The 14,596-nt window shown below is 47.0% G+C and overlaps 1 protein-coding gene across 19 annotated transcripts in view; it reads right to left on the minus strand.

The window, feature by feature from the left end:
- Positions 1-14,596, minus strand: part of nfasca (neurofascin homolog (chicken) a) — a 167,006-nt gene that overhangs the window by 91,053 nt on the left and 61,357 nt on the right. For 18 of the 19 annotated variants that reach the window (XR_014920340.1, XR_014920341.1, XM_085455543.1 and 15 more), the window contains one exon: positions 1,893-1,950. The gene's annotated coding sequence lies outside the window, so the exon portion shown is untranslated. The other variant, XM_085455529.1, reaches the window with a different exon arrangement.

The raw sequence follows: 14,596 nt of genomic DNA on the forward strand, positions 1-14,596 counted from the left end.
AGCAACAAAGATTTGGAGAGGAGATTGCTACGTTGTCAAGTGGGAAAGGTTCTGTGAGCAGGCACAGCTCAATTTATAGATTAGACCCTTATCTTGATGATGAAGGCCTCTTAAGAGTTGGGGGACGACTGACAAAGGGCTCCTTACCAGAAGAAATGAAGCATCCCTTTGTTCTTGCAAAGGATCAACATGTAGCAAGTCTCATCCTAAAGCACATTCATCAACAGCTTGGTCATAGCGGTCGTAACCACACCTTATCCACACTAAGGAGAAAATACTGGATCACAAAGGCCAACTCGGCTGTAAGGAAGGTTATCGCAGAATGTAATTTTTGCAGAAAATATCCTGGAAAGGCCTTGGAGCAAAAGATGGCAGATTTACCCAAGGAAAGAATTTTGCCAGATAACCCACCACTCACCAACGTCGGTGAAGTGAAAAGAGGACGAGGTACAGCTAAACGTTATGGAGTCATTTTCACCTGTTTAGCCAGCTGAGCGGTGCACTTGGAAGTGGCTAGCTCTCCAAGCACAGATGCCTGCATAATGCTTTGCGCCGTTTTGTGAGTTGGAGAGGTCAAGTCGCTCGCATCCAATCGGACAATGGAACCAACTTTGTTGGAGCAGACAGAGTTAAGAGAGGCTCTTAAATCGCTGAAACATACCCAAATTGAAGCTGTTTGGAGTTTTAATCCGCCTGGAGCATCACAACATGGTGGAATTTGGGAATGGATAATCCGTATGGTCAGAAAGATTCTGAGATCCGTTCTTCAGCAACAACAGTTGGACGGCGATGGATTAAATACAGTTCAGTGTGAAACTGAAGCAATTTTAAATGACAGACCCATCACAAAGCTTTCTGATGATCCAAAAGCCCCAGAGCCACTTACACCAAATCACATCCTCCTGATTTGACCCTCAGGATATGTATCTGAAGAGAAGATGGAAACAGGCTCAGTACATCTCAGATCTTTGGAAACGATGGCTACGTGAATAGTCGCCTTGGTTACAGGAGAGACAAAAATGGAACCAAAAGAAGAAGAGTCTAAAACCTGGAGATATAGTCATTATAATGGATTCCTCTGCACCACGTGGTTCCTGGCCACTTGGGAGAGTTCTGGAAACCATTCGTGACAAAAATGGACTTGTACGATCTGTACGTTTAAAAACAAAGACTAACGTTCTTGAAAGACCTGTAACTAAACGCCTTGATGCATTTTCAATCATCCAGGTAAGTAAATCTCCAAAAGCTGATTATGTTCATCTGGATGAGGCGTTTTGTGGCACAAACGTTTCGTCATCATCAGGTGACGTCTTCAGTCTCAGCTGACTGCAGGTTTCAATCTTATAAACAGCACATTTGCATAATGACTGAAACCAGCCCACTGAAGGAACAATGGGCTGGGAGGTCAGTTCCTTAATCTTAATTATGCAAATTCTCATGACCAGCAAGTCACCTGGATGAGTGACGAAACGTTTCTCCCACAAAACGCTACGTCCAGATGAACAGAATCAACTTTTGGAGACCTGTAACTAAACTTTGCCTGTTACATGAGACTGTAGTGTAAAAGTGTATTTAAATGCTCTGTTTACTTGTGTTTATTTATTTGTGTTTATCTTCAGCTCTGCCACCAGCAGCTCATTGTAACGTGCTGTCATGACACGGCTACCTGCCATCTTCCTTTCACTGCTGCTCTTCATTCTGTCCCAGATCACTCTGCTGTGTACAGCGCTCAGTTATCTAAGCTCTAAGTTATACGCCAAAGAGCGACATTTGGAATTTTACATGAATGCAGCTACAGTAACCTCTGTCATGCATCAAGACTAACCTGTCACACTGGGACTCCTGTGGTCCACCAGTGAGTACCAGTAAGAAAGAGACAATCAGTGACTCACGTTCACGTATGTGGACAGCTTCCTCGTCCACTCACTGTGTGAGAAGCACTTTGCAGGCCTGGTGAGAAGCAGAGAGAACACAGATTAATGCACTTTGTATAGTTTATCAGTTTCCACACAGCTTTCCCTCTTCTGTTCAGCTAATGCAGAAGCATGGAGAAGCCTGCACACTGGGTCAGGTTGAAGCTCCCAGTACACAAACCCACTCATGTTTCTGTGGATTTTCCCCAAATAGAGACACAGTTGTTGGGGAGGGAAAAGGATTTATTCAGCCGGTCAGATATTGTACCTACCCTAACAGCGTGTGCACACTCACACACTGTTGTATGCCTGAGGACTTTGTGTGTGTGTTTGTGCTTTCGGAGAGCTCATCTGTGCACCAGGTGCTGCCTTTGGGACTCCAGCATGTTCTTTTCCTTCTTTCTTTGTCTCTTTGTATGAAACATGTACAGTACACAACAACACACACTGTTACACATGGTCTGACTGGTGGACTCTGTGGTAAGCTGAGCTTACACTTCTGTGTTTCACACATGCACTCACCGACCACACTACGAAAAGAATCATTGTTATTTATGCTGCCGCGGTTCTGGCTCAGCTTGACCCAGTATTTTGAGTCGCTATGTTTTGGTGTGTTTTTGCATTTTGGATTCTTTCCTTATTATGATGCTGATGATTATGACTCTTTGTTTCAGTTCTTCTTGTTCAGGGATTAGTTCGTAGGTTTTGTGTTCTCATGTTTATTGCAGGTTTAGTTCAGTGTCTAGTCTGTCTCTGTGTCGTGTCTGCGTCTTTGTTTAGTGCTGTCTTGTTTCCTGTTTTACTCTGAAGGTTCATGTTCCTGTCTTATGTCAGTGTTTCTAGCTGTGTCCCCTTCTGTCTCTAATTCCTTGATGACTTCCTCTGTGTATTTTAGCCCAGTGTGTCTTCGTGTCAGTGTCGCGTCGTCTGTTCATGCACCCTGTTATTTCTAGCTGCACGTCATGATTCTAGTCTGCAAGATTCAGTATTGGACATGTTCATAGTCACTTTCTCCAGTCATGTTTGCCTGCACCTTCATGTGCCTGCACCTTCATGTGCCAGCACCGAGATCTCGTTCACAGTTTCTCATGTCGTGTTCATAGTCTGTCCGCAGTACTTCGTCATAGTTCAGTCCTGGTCTTCGTTTATAGCCTTAGTTACTCCCAGTTTAGGTCTTTAGTTTTCCCATAGTTTGTGGTTTGTTATTTTGCCTTCTGTGTCAGCCCTGATTAAAGGCTCGCTTTGAGCTTAGCACAAGTTTTGCCTCCTGCGTCTGTGTCCGCACCTGGATCCACCAAACACTCTCCACACGGTCTGCCCTCGCGGGCCGTGACAGTATGCATTAGTGATTGTGTCGCCTTCTGTTCCTTTTATATATCAATGACTTGGGTCAAAATGTCTCAGACACAAATTTGCATTCTTATGCTGATGACACAGTTATTTACTGTTATGGATCATCTCTTGCTCAGGCCATTGAAACCCTACAGAAAGCCTTTGTTGCTTTCCAGCATTCACTTATTCAGCTAAAATTAGTTCTCAATGCTGACAAGACTAAGCTAATGTTGTTTTCTAAGTCAAAGAAGGTCCCGGAGCCTATTCCAGTGGTGTCCACCCTTGAAGGAAATGTCATAGAGATGGTTCATGAATATAAATACCTTGGTGTCTGGATTGATGACTCCTTCACCTTTAAACCACATATAGAGAGACTAGTAAAGAAACTGAGACTTAAACTTCGTTTTTTCTTCCGTAATAAGCAGTGCTTTTCTTTTGCAGTAAAAAAACGTCTTGTCACTGCAACCTTTATCTGTGTTAGATTATGGTGACATTCTGTATATGAACGCTTCTTCTTCATGTCTTCTAATGTTGGACACGATGTATCATGCTTCCTTGAGGTTTATTACCAACTGTAAATACCTGACCCATCACTGTGATTTGTACTTAAGAGTAAAATGGCCTTCTTTGGCCATTAGAAGACAGGGGCATTGGTACACTTTTATTTACAAAGCTATGCTTGGATTGCTGCCTCCTTATATTTGTACTTTGCTCACAAGGACAAATAGTGGTTCTTACTCCTTACGTTCAAATGATCAGCTGCTGCTGTCTGTTCCCCTTGTCCACACAGAGCTGGGTAAGAAAGCCTTTGTGCACTCTGCGCCTTTTTTGTGGAATCTGTTACAGAAAGACTGGAAACTGACTGAACTGTTGTCTTTAAATGTTTTTAAAACTAAACTCAAAGGCCTACAGGCTGCCTCAATAATGTGTAATTGTTTTCTGTAATTTTAACTTTGTTTGTTCGTATGTATTTGTTTTGAAATGTGCTGCCTCTTGGCCAGGACTCCCTTGAAATAGAGGTTTTTGATCTCAACGGGACATTCCTGGTTAAATAAAGGTTAAATAAAAAAATAAATTAATAAATAAAATATGTCATTATTCTGCTAATGTTGAAGCACAGCTGTTTCCACCACAGTGGAAAAAATGAAGGCGTGATTGCACAACTGAAACTGGAAATCCATTTTCTTTCTTAATAGCTGCAGGTAGCAGGGTGGAGACCACTGGAGCTGCAGAGAAGATGGCAAGTGTAGCGGTCCAGGTCCACAGAGAGACGGGGAGTGTAGCGGTCTAGGTCCACAGAGAGACAGGGAGTGTAGCGGTCCAGGTCCACAGAGAGAGACGGTGAGTGTAGCGGTCCAAGTCCACAGAGAGAGACGGTGAGTGTAGCGGTCCAGGTCCACAGAGAGAGACGGGGAGTGTAGCGGTCCAGGTCCACAGAGAGACGGCAAGTGTAGCGGTCCAGGTCCGCAGAGAGACGGGGAGTGTAGCGGTCCAGGTCCACAGAGAGAGACGGCGAGTGTAGCGGTCTAGGTCCACAGAGAGACGGCGAGTGTAGCGGTCCAGGTCCACAGAGAGAGACGGTGAGTGTAGCGGTCCAGGTCCACAGAGAGACGGGGAGTGTAGCGGTCCAGGTCCACAGAGAGAGACGGCGAGTGTAGCGGTCTAGGTCCACAGAGAGACGGCGAGTGTAGCGGTCCAGGTCCGCAGAGAGACGGGGAGTGTAGCGGTCCAGGTCCACAGAGAGAGACGGCGAGTGTAGCGGTCTAGGTCCACAGAGAGACGGCGAGTGTAGCGGTCCAGGTCCACAGAGAGAGACGGTGAGTGTAGCGGTCCAGGTCCACAGAGAGACGGGGAGTGTAGCGGTCCAGGTCCACAGAGAGAGACGGCGAGTGTAGCGGTCTAGGTCCACAGAGAGACGGCGAGTGTAGCGGTCCAAGTCCACAGAGAGAGACGGGGAGTGTAGCGGTCCAGGTCCACAGAGAGAGACGGCGAGTGTAGCGGTCTAGGTCCACAGAGAGACGGCGAGTGTAGCGGTCCAGGTCCGCAGAGAGACGGGGAGTGTAGCGGTCCAGGTCCACAGAGAGAGACGGCGAGTGTAGCGGTCTAGGTCCACAGAGAGACGGCGAGTGTAGCGGTCCAGGTCCACAGAGAGAGACGGTGAGTGTAGCGGTCCAGGTCCACAGAGAGACGGGGAGTGTAGCGGTCCAGGTCCACAGAGAGAGACGGCGAGTGTAGCGGTCTAGGTCCACAGAGAGACGGCGAGTGTAGCGGTCCAAGTCCACAGAGAGAGACGGGGAGTGTAGCGGTCCAGGTCCACAGAGAGAGACGGCGAGTGTAGCGGTCCAGGTCCACAGAGAGATAGGGAGTGTAGCGGTCCAGGTCCACAGAGAGAGACGGGGAGTGTAGCGGTCCAGGTCCACAGAGAGAGACGGTGAGTGTAGCGGTCCAAGTCCACAGAGAGAGACGGGGAGTGTAGCGGTCCAGGTCCACAGAGAGAGACGGCGAGTGTAGCGGTCTAGGTCCACAGAGAGACAGGGAGTGTAGCGGTCCAGGTCCACAGAGAGAGACGGCGAGTGTAGCGGTCTAGGTCCACAGAGAGACAGGGAGTGTAGCGGTCCAGGTCCACAGAGAGAGACGGGGAGTGTAGCGGTCCAGGTCCACAGAGAGAGACGGTGAGTGTAGCGGTCCAAGTCCACAGAGAGAGACGGGGAGTGTAGCTGTCCAGGTCCACAGAGAGAGACGGTGAGTGTAGCGGTCCAGGTCCACAGAGAGAGACGGCGAGTGTAGCGGTCCAGGTCCACAGAGAGAGACGGCGAGTGTAGCGGTCCAGGTCCACAGAGAGACGGGGAGTGTAGCGGTCCAGGTCCACAGAGAGAGACGGCGAGTGTAGCGGTCCAGGTCCACAGAGAGAGACGGGGAGTGTAGCGGTCCAAGTCCACAGAGAGAGACGGGGAGTGTAGCGGTCCAAGTCCACAGAGAGAGACGGCGAGTGTAGCGGTCCAGGTCCACAGAGAGACGGGGAGTGTAGCGGTCCAGGTCCACAGAGAGAGACGGCGAGTGTAGCGGTCCAAGTCCACAGAGAGACGGCAAGTGTAGCGGTCCAAGTCCACAGAGAGAGACGGCGAGTGTAGCGGTCCAAGTCCACAGAGAGACGGGGAGTGTAGTGGTCCAGGTCCACAGAGAGAGACGGGGAGTGTAGCGGTCCAAGTCCACAGAGAGACGGGGAGTGTAGCGGTCCAGGTCCACAGAGAGAGACGGCGAGTGTAGCGGTCCAAGTCCACAGAGAGACGGCGAGTGTAGCGGTCCAAGTCCACAGAGAGAGACGGCGAGTGTAGCGGTCCAAGTCCACAGAGAGACGGGGAGTGTAGTGGTCCAGGTCCACAGAGAGAGACGGGGAGTGTAGCGGTCCAAGTCCACAGAGAGACGGCGAGTGTAGCGGTCCAGGTCCACAGAGAGACGGGGAGTGTAGCGGTCCAGGTCCACAGAGAGAGACGGCGAGTGTAGCGGTCTAGGTCCACAGAGAGACGGGGAGTGTAGCGGTCCAGGTCCACAGAGAGAGACGGCGAGTGTAGCGGTCCAGGTCCACAGAGAGACGGGGAGTGTAGCGGTCCAAGTCCACAGAGAGACGGCGAGTGTAGCGGTCCAGGTCCACAGAGAGAGACGGGGAGTGTAGCGGTCCAAGTCCACAGAGAGAGACGGCGAGTGTAGCGGTCCAGGTCCACAGAGAGAGACGGGGAGTGTAGCGGTCCAAGTCCACAGAGAGAGACGGCGAGTGTAGCGGTCCAGGTCCACAGAGAGACGGGGAGTGTAGCGGTCCAGGTCCACAGAGAGCGACGGCGAGTGTAGCGGTCCAAGTCCACAGAGAGACGGGGAGTGTAGTAGTCCAGGTCCACAGAGAGAGACGGGGAGTGTAGCGGTCCAAGTCCACAGAGAGACGGCGAGTGTAGCGGTCCAGGTCCACAGAGAGACGGGGAGTGTAGCGGTCCAGGTCCACAGAGAGACGGGGAGTGTAGCGGTCCAGGTCCACAGAGAGAGACGGCGAGTGTAGTGGTCCAGGTCCACAGAGAGAGACGCCGAGTGTAGCGGTCCAAGTCCACAGAGAGACGGCGAGTGTAGCGGTCCAGGTCCACAGAGAGAGACGGGGAGTGTAGCGGTCCAAGTCCACAGAGAGAGACGGCGAGTGTAGTGGTCCAGGTCCACAGAGAGACGGGGAGTGTAGCGGTCCAGGTCCACAGAGAGACGGGGAGCTGGGTAAAGTCATTTTCCACTGTGGAGGACAAACACTTTCAAACTTGTCCATCACAGCAACACAAACTGCCCCCTTTAAAAAGACTCGATGTGCAGTTCAGTATTGACAGTGACATCACATGAAGTGCATATAAAGTGTGTCTGAATGGCAGAGATGCAGACATGTGTGCATGTGGCACAGAGCCATGGCTCAGTGTCTGAGTGAGCTTGAAGCCGTTTATGATTCTGAACCACAAACAAGCTCAAACTTTGGACTGTTTGACTGATGAAAACCTCCATTATGGCCGTTCATACTCCTCACAGTCATTAAACAATGAACAGTTAAATGACATCACAGTTTTTTACGACTACAGTTACAGAAAGAAAACATAAGCAGGCTAAAGTGAAGAGTCTGGGCAGTGAGCTACCAGAACTTTCTATATTTCACACATTTATTTCTTATCATTTTAGTCCCAGTTAAGATCAGAGTGGCTGTTTGTGGCCAGTGATCTCCATGGAAGCAGCAAAGGCTCCAGAGCAGGCTTTGTAAGCTGAGCATGTACATATGTGAGCTGTGGGGCAGAGGAATGGGCAAACTTACGATTGCTTGTAATAAAGTGAAAATTGCCATTTAATATGTCACCAATATTTCCCATAGTAAGATCAGCTTCTTAGCTTCATGTGAGCTGGGATGGTTTGTACATTATGATGCAGGGCAGACTGAAACATCAACAGGTGAGCAAAGAGTTGATCCAACACAGGCTGCAGGTGTATCATATCCCCACAACTACAGGACGCCACATATTTAATGTGTGGGGAGGAACGTGAGCTAAGAACAAAGGGCCTGGTGTCTCAGAGTTCTGACGTACACGTTCTCATCTTTTTATTCAACAGCAACATTACCTAAAGATTAGCCAGCAGCAAGGCCAAGTCTGCTACAACGAGTAACAGACCTCATGTTATTGTCCTGGGTGGAGTCGAGGAGATGGATGCTCTGCACACCTTACGATTAGACAATTCATCATTAAGCTTGAAACATCCTGAGAACCGAGAACAGTGCTATTTGCTGTTTAATCACATTTTATACTCCAATCAGATCGATTAGCCAGCCATCACCAGCAGCCAGCTTCCCTGTGAAGCTGTCCCTGGTTCACTGTGGACACTGTGGGTGTGTTCAGCCCTCCTGTCTCTCATTTAAATCTGTTTTCATGCAACACAACAGCTCAACAACAAGCAGCGTGGGGTTCACAGTTCAGCATTTCACACACTGTTGCTACAAACTCAACATACAGGAGTATGCACGCACACACACAAAGCTACAGCTGTCGTGACTGTAGCCCCTCTGCAGTGCTGCTGTTGTGCTTTTTGTGTTTGTCGGAAATCAAACCAGTGAATTTGCTGGTCTTCCAGCTGCAGCTCCACTCTGCCTTCTCCCCTCTCCCACTCCTCTTTGTTTCCGTGTTTCCGGTTAAAACTAGGTCATTTTCCAACCCACAGCTCCCACTGAGCGTGACATCCAGATACACACGTATCCCCTGGCAACCACACGTTCACCCTCGACACCCCGTCCAGACTGCGTCCTCGTTTCCTGCACCTTCCTGCAGGTTGTGTTCACTGAGCATGGCGGGCTCTGCAGACACAGCTTTGTTCAGCACACTTCAAACTGTAAGACGTGAAACGTTCTTTACCAGCTTCTAATAAAACAGCCTTTGAACGCGATGATCTTTCTTGTGTATCTGTTAATGTAGAGTCACAGCTGAGTCTAATGTGGAAGGACAAATTATGTTTTCACTGACTATCACAATATGAAAAGTCCCGTCGAGACTGTTTCCAGTTCTGAGGGCAGCTCAAGAGGTAGGGCAGGGCGTCTGCCAATCGGGAGGTCAGTGGTTTGATGAATGATGCTTACACCGTCCATACTGCTGACATCCACTCTTACTGACCTCACCTTTCAGAAAAGGTGGAGTAGCAAAGTCTGCTCTGAGATGATGAATACACCACTCTGCTCTGTGCTGAAGTCCTGACACAACAATTTGAATGAAGCATTTTGCCCATTAACGGGCAATGAGCCTCTCGCATGAGCAGGTTTGGCTCGCTCGTCTTTAGAGAATTGTTTTAATTCGGCCGCACTGAAGAGTGTTTAAGCATGAACAGCCTGTTTAAAGTCATGCCAAAGCATGTCAGTCTACTGAGGAGATCTAGGTCACTCCAAAACCTCCATGTTGGTTTCTCTGGCCATTCAGAGGTAGACTTGCTGGTGCACTGCTGCAAATGTGCTTCAGCTCCAGTGCATGAACTGATGGACACTCACTCGCCTTCAGGACCTATTTGTAAATCATCACACTGACACAAAGATGACGGGTTACTCAGCAGAAGTGTGGGGAGAGTGAGACAGTATAAAATAATCCAGGAGACAAAGCTGTGCCATTTCTGGACTTGGTTCAATTATTATTTATGGTTTTTGGGGAGGTTATGAAATCTGTTCATTGGTTTTCAGTAGCAGTTAGGAAACAACACAAACATCAGACTGCGGGGAAAGCTGGTGACGCAGCGCAGAGGTTAAATTCTTCTCAGGGAAGAATAATCAATAGAAAGCTGAAATCATCATCTGAACTCATTCATGCTACTCTGCATGTTACTGCACAAACCATGAGCCCAGCATGTCTCCGTTCTCAGCTGAGGGCCTACAGGCTGCAACTGGTTGTAGATTAGAAATGATGTCACTGTCATATAATGACATCACTGGACGGGGAGGGTATCCGGTTGTTCAGTGATGACGCGACGAATCCTACTTCCGGGTCTAAAGTAGTCTGCGTTTAATATGGCTTTTGTGTTGTTAACATGTTTAATGTTTTGTATTTTCTTCTATTTGATCTCAAAAAGCTCCTAAAACAGTCAGTGATCCCTGTTGACCTCCCTCGGCTTTTATTACCGCTAATCATTTATTTAAGCTCAGTTTTTAAAACCTTAGGATGTAACTACAGCCCAGCCCATGCAGCAGTATATGAATGACTAACCTCGTATTGTGGATGGATTATCTCAGTTGTTCTCCTGGCTGAAGTTTGGTCCTTTTACAGCATCCTGCCATGCGATTACATTTGTTCCTGACCACCGAGAACACTCACGTTAACTTTTATCGAGTGGAAAAAAAGTTAGCTTGTTTATATTATGCTAACATAGCTGTGTCGCTAGCGGTCACGTAGCACATCATTATATACCAGCTAGCCCAACTTCAGTAACCCTACAAACGTCACTGCTGTTTAGTTTTCTGTCTTCATTTATGCTGGAAGTGATAACAGAGCTGTACGTTTGAATTTGTTTCCAAAACCCCACAGTCAGGACATGCTATATTGTATTTAGATAGAAGCTAGCGAGCTAACTCCCTGCTAACTTCTAACTCCGTTAAATGTCATAAATTCCGTTTTCATGGATGCCTGGATGTTAAACTCAATTGTTACACCTGGTAGAGCAGAACGCTGATCATTTTATTAAAGATGAAAGACTTTAGACAGTTTTTAACTCTCAGTAATGCCATAGTGATCGTTTGATATATGGACCTGCAGCGGAGTTTAGACCCAGACACGGCTAGTGACGTCAGACTGAACAACCGGATAGAGTTCAGAGGTCACGGGGTAAACAGCACGGTGGGGGAGGGAGGAAACATGTGCAGACACACAACAGAAACACACACCTTTTTAGAGCAGTGCTGCGAGTGCTAGACTGTGTATGAGGGACCAGCAGTGATAGACTGAGTAGTGTGTGCACACATGCACACAAACACATGAATAAGGCAGGTGCAGAGAGCTGTACCAGCATCAGCTGTGTCTTTAACAGCAGTGCTGCTGCTGTGATGTCATTATTATGTGATGAGACCAGTTTATGTAGAGACGGGCCTTTTGTTCTGTCTCGTTCCCCTCAAACGGATGCTGGCTCTGACTTTTTCACTCATGTGTTACCTCGGACTATAAAGCACCTGCATGATCGGTGATGTAAATAAAACTAGACTGAATATAGGCCAGGTCACATGGGGTCAGTGCATCCTCACTCCCAGCCAATAACATGTTAACACAGGGGGTGTAATCTGTCACGCCACGGACCCTTTTAACGGTGTAAGGAGACACCAGCAGCAGTGCTATGTTTAATGACAGCGCCATACCAGCGGGCAGTCGGGATCAGAACATCAGCATTAAAATAATAATGATAATCAGTGTGGCTGTGATTGTGCTGCACAGAAAGACACTGGAAGTTTTTATTCAAATAGAGTCTAGTTACCATGTGAACCATGTCGACCAGCATTAGGATACATATATGTGCCAGGCAAGTAAAGGTTACATGTGTACCCCCTTTTCTCGGTTTGAAGGTGCAGTCAGTCCTCTGTGCTCAGACCAAGCACCACTGCCACTCAAGTGTTGGAGTAATAATTTTTGATTTTTATTGTGAAGGGGTCGCCACAGCAGCTAGCTCCACCTCTTTGTGTGAGATGGACCCTCAAAGGAAACTGGACAGATTCTTCTGTAGCACGTGTCTGCTCGACCTGAGCGCATTTACACAGCTGCATCATTCACACAAGCACTTTTTTTAAGTGCTTTCTTAGGCACACACACACTCATGCATTGGAGAGCTTAGTGTCATGCCCAAGGATATCTAGAGCAGCCAGTGGTTGAACCACCAACCTTAGCAGATAGCCCGCTGTACCTCCTGAGCTAAAAACACCTCACATCCCTGTGATGGGATTTTACATTTATCTGTTACTGATTTTCCACTTTTTTAAAGACAGCTTTGGGCTAAACAATGTTCACAGTCAGCCTGTGTGAGGTGTCACAAGGGGACAAATTAATGATGGTAAATTCGATTCTTTTTACTGAATCGAGTTTGAATGAGTCACTCACCGAAGTGAATCGTGTTTGAGTCATATGAGTCACAGAGTCAGTTGCCCAGAGAGTGCAAAAAATATACATTTTTACTCAAACTTAATTTGTTTCTCTTTTCATGTAAATCCTACTGCTAAGATGAGTGATTGAAAAAGAAAAACAACTAGTTTTATAGAGCAAAAAAAAGATTTCTAATGGGAACATTTATTTTATTTATTTTTATTTTTATTTTATTAGTATTTTCCTTAAATGTGTTAAATATATATTTTCTCATCTAAATGTCCACTGAGCTATGAGCCAGGGGGCGGTAATGGACCTTAACGTTGGTTGCCAACCAAGAAGAAGAAGCTGTGAGCCAGGAGGGAGGGGATGAGTAACTTAAACGTGCTGCTAGCATGTTAGCAGAGCGATGCTACTGTGAACTGAGGAGCTGTTGTCTTGAGGTGAGCTTCTACTCAGGGTTTGTTCTTCATGTTCAGAGCAGAAATGTTTTTGTTAAGAAACTGTCTGTTGTTTTTTTCCACACAATTTTAATTATAAGCTAGATATATTTCTACTAATGGAATTAGTTTGCTAACAGCAACAGGGATGCGTCAGTGAGTCAGTTGGACTCGTGAATCATGATTCACGAGTCCAGTAAAGTGATTCTCGAGTATTGAACGATTCGTTCATGATTCGCGCATCACTAGTACAAATGAGTGATGGGCAAAGGAAGTGACACAGTGTTGTGTCTCTAATGGTACATCCTTAAGTGCACTTCTTTTAGTTCAGTGTGAAATAAGAACATGGTCTGAACTCTGTATCAGTGTAAAACAAACCTGCACTACAGGGAGTGCAGAATTATTAGGCAAATGAGTATTTTGTCCACACCATCCTCTTCATGCATGTTGTCTTACTCCAAGCTGTATAGGCTCGAAAGCCTACTACCAATTAAGCATATTAGGTGATGTGCATCTCTGTAATGAGAAGGGGTGTGGTCTAATGACATCAACACCCTATATCAGGTGTGCATAATTATTAGGCAACGTCCTTTCCTTTGGCAAAATGGGTCAAAAGAAGGACTTGACAGCTCAGAAAAGTCAAAAATAGTGAGATATCTTGCAGAGGGATGCAGCAGTCTCAAAATTGCAAAGCTTCTGAAGCGTGATCATCGAACAATCAAGCGTTTCATTCAAAATAGTCAACAGGGTCGCAAGAAGCGTGTGGAAAAACCAAGGCGCAAAATAACTGCCCATGAACTGAGAAAAGTCAAGCGTGCAGCTGCCAAGATGCCACTTGCCACCAGTTTGGCCATATTTCAGAGCTGCAACATCACTGGAGTGCCCAAAAGCACAAGGTGTGCAATACTCAGAGACATGGCCAAGGTAAGAAAGGCTGAAAGACGACCACCACTGAACAAGACACACAAGCTGAAACGTCAAGACTGGGCCAAGAAACACCTCAAGACTGGTTTTTCTAAGGTTTTATGGACTGATGAAATGAGAGTGAGTCTTGATGGGCCAGATGGATGGGCCCGTGGCTGGATTGGTAAAGGGCAGAGAGCTCCAGTCCCACTCAGACGCCAGCAAGGTGGAGGTGGAGTACTGGTTTGGGCTGGTATCATCAAAGATGAGCTTGTGGGGCCTTTTCGGGTTGAGGATGGAGTCAAGCTCAACTCCCAGTCCTACTGCCAGTTTCTGGAAGACACCTTCTTCAAGCAGTGGTACAGGAAGAAGTCTGCATCCTTCAAGAAAAACATGATTTTCATGCAGGACAATGCTCCATCACACGCGTCCAAGTACTCCACAGCGTGGCTGGCAAGAAAGGGTATAAAAGAAGAAAAACTAATGACATGGCCTCCTTGTTCACCTGATCTGAACCCCATTGAGAACCTGTGGTCCATCATCAAATGTGAGATTTACAAGGAGGGAAAACAGTACACCTCTCTGAACAGTGTCTGGGAGGCTGTGGTTGCTGCTGCACGCAATGTTGATGGTGAACAGATCAAAACACTGACAGAATCCATGGATGGCAGGCTTTTGAGTGTCCTTGCAAAGAAAGGTGGCTATATTGGTCGCTGATTTGTTTTTGTTTTGTTTTTGAATGTCAGAAATGTATATTTGTGAATGTGGAGATGTTATATTGGTTTCACTGGTAAAAATAAATAATTGAAATGGGTATATATTTGTTTTTTGTTAAGTTGCCTAATAATTATGCACAGTAATAGTCACCTGCACACACAGATATCCCCCTAAAATAGCTCAAACTAAAAAC

This window comes from Copadichromis virginalis, linkage group LG5 (assembly GCF_057382275.1).
Source record: "Copadichromis virginalis isolate Kocher_CV1m ecotype Utaka linkage group LG5, C_Virginalis_male_GT1.1, whole genome shotgun sequence".
NCBI lineage: Eukaryota > Metazoa > Chordata > Actinopteri > Cichliformes > Cichlidae > Copadichromis > Copadichromis virginalis.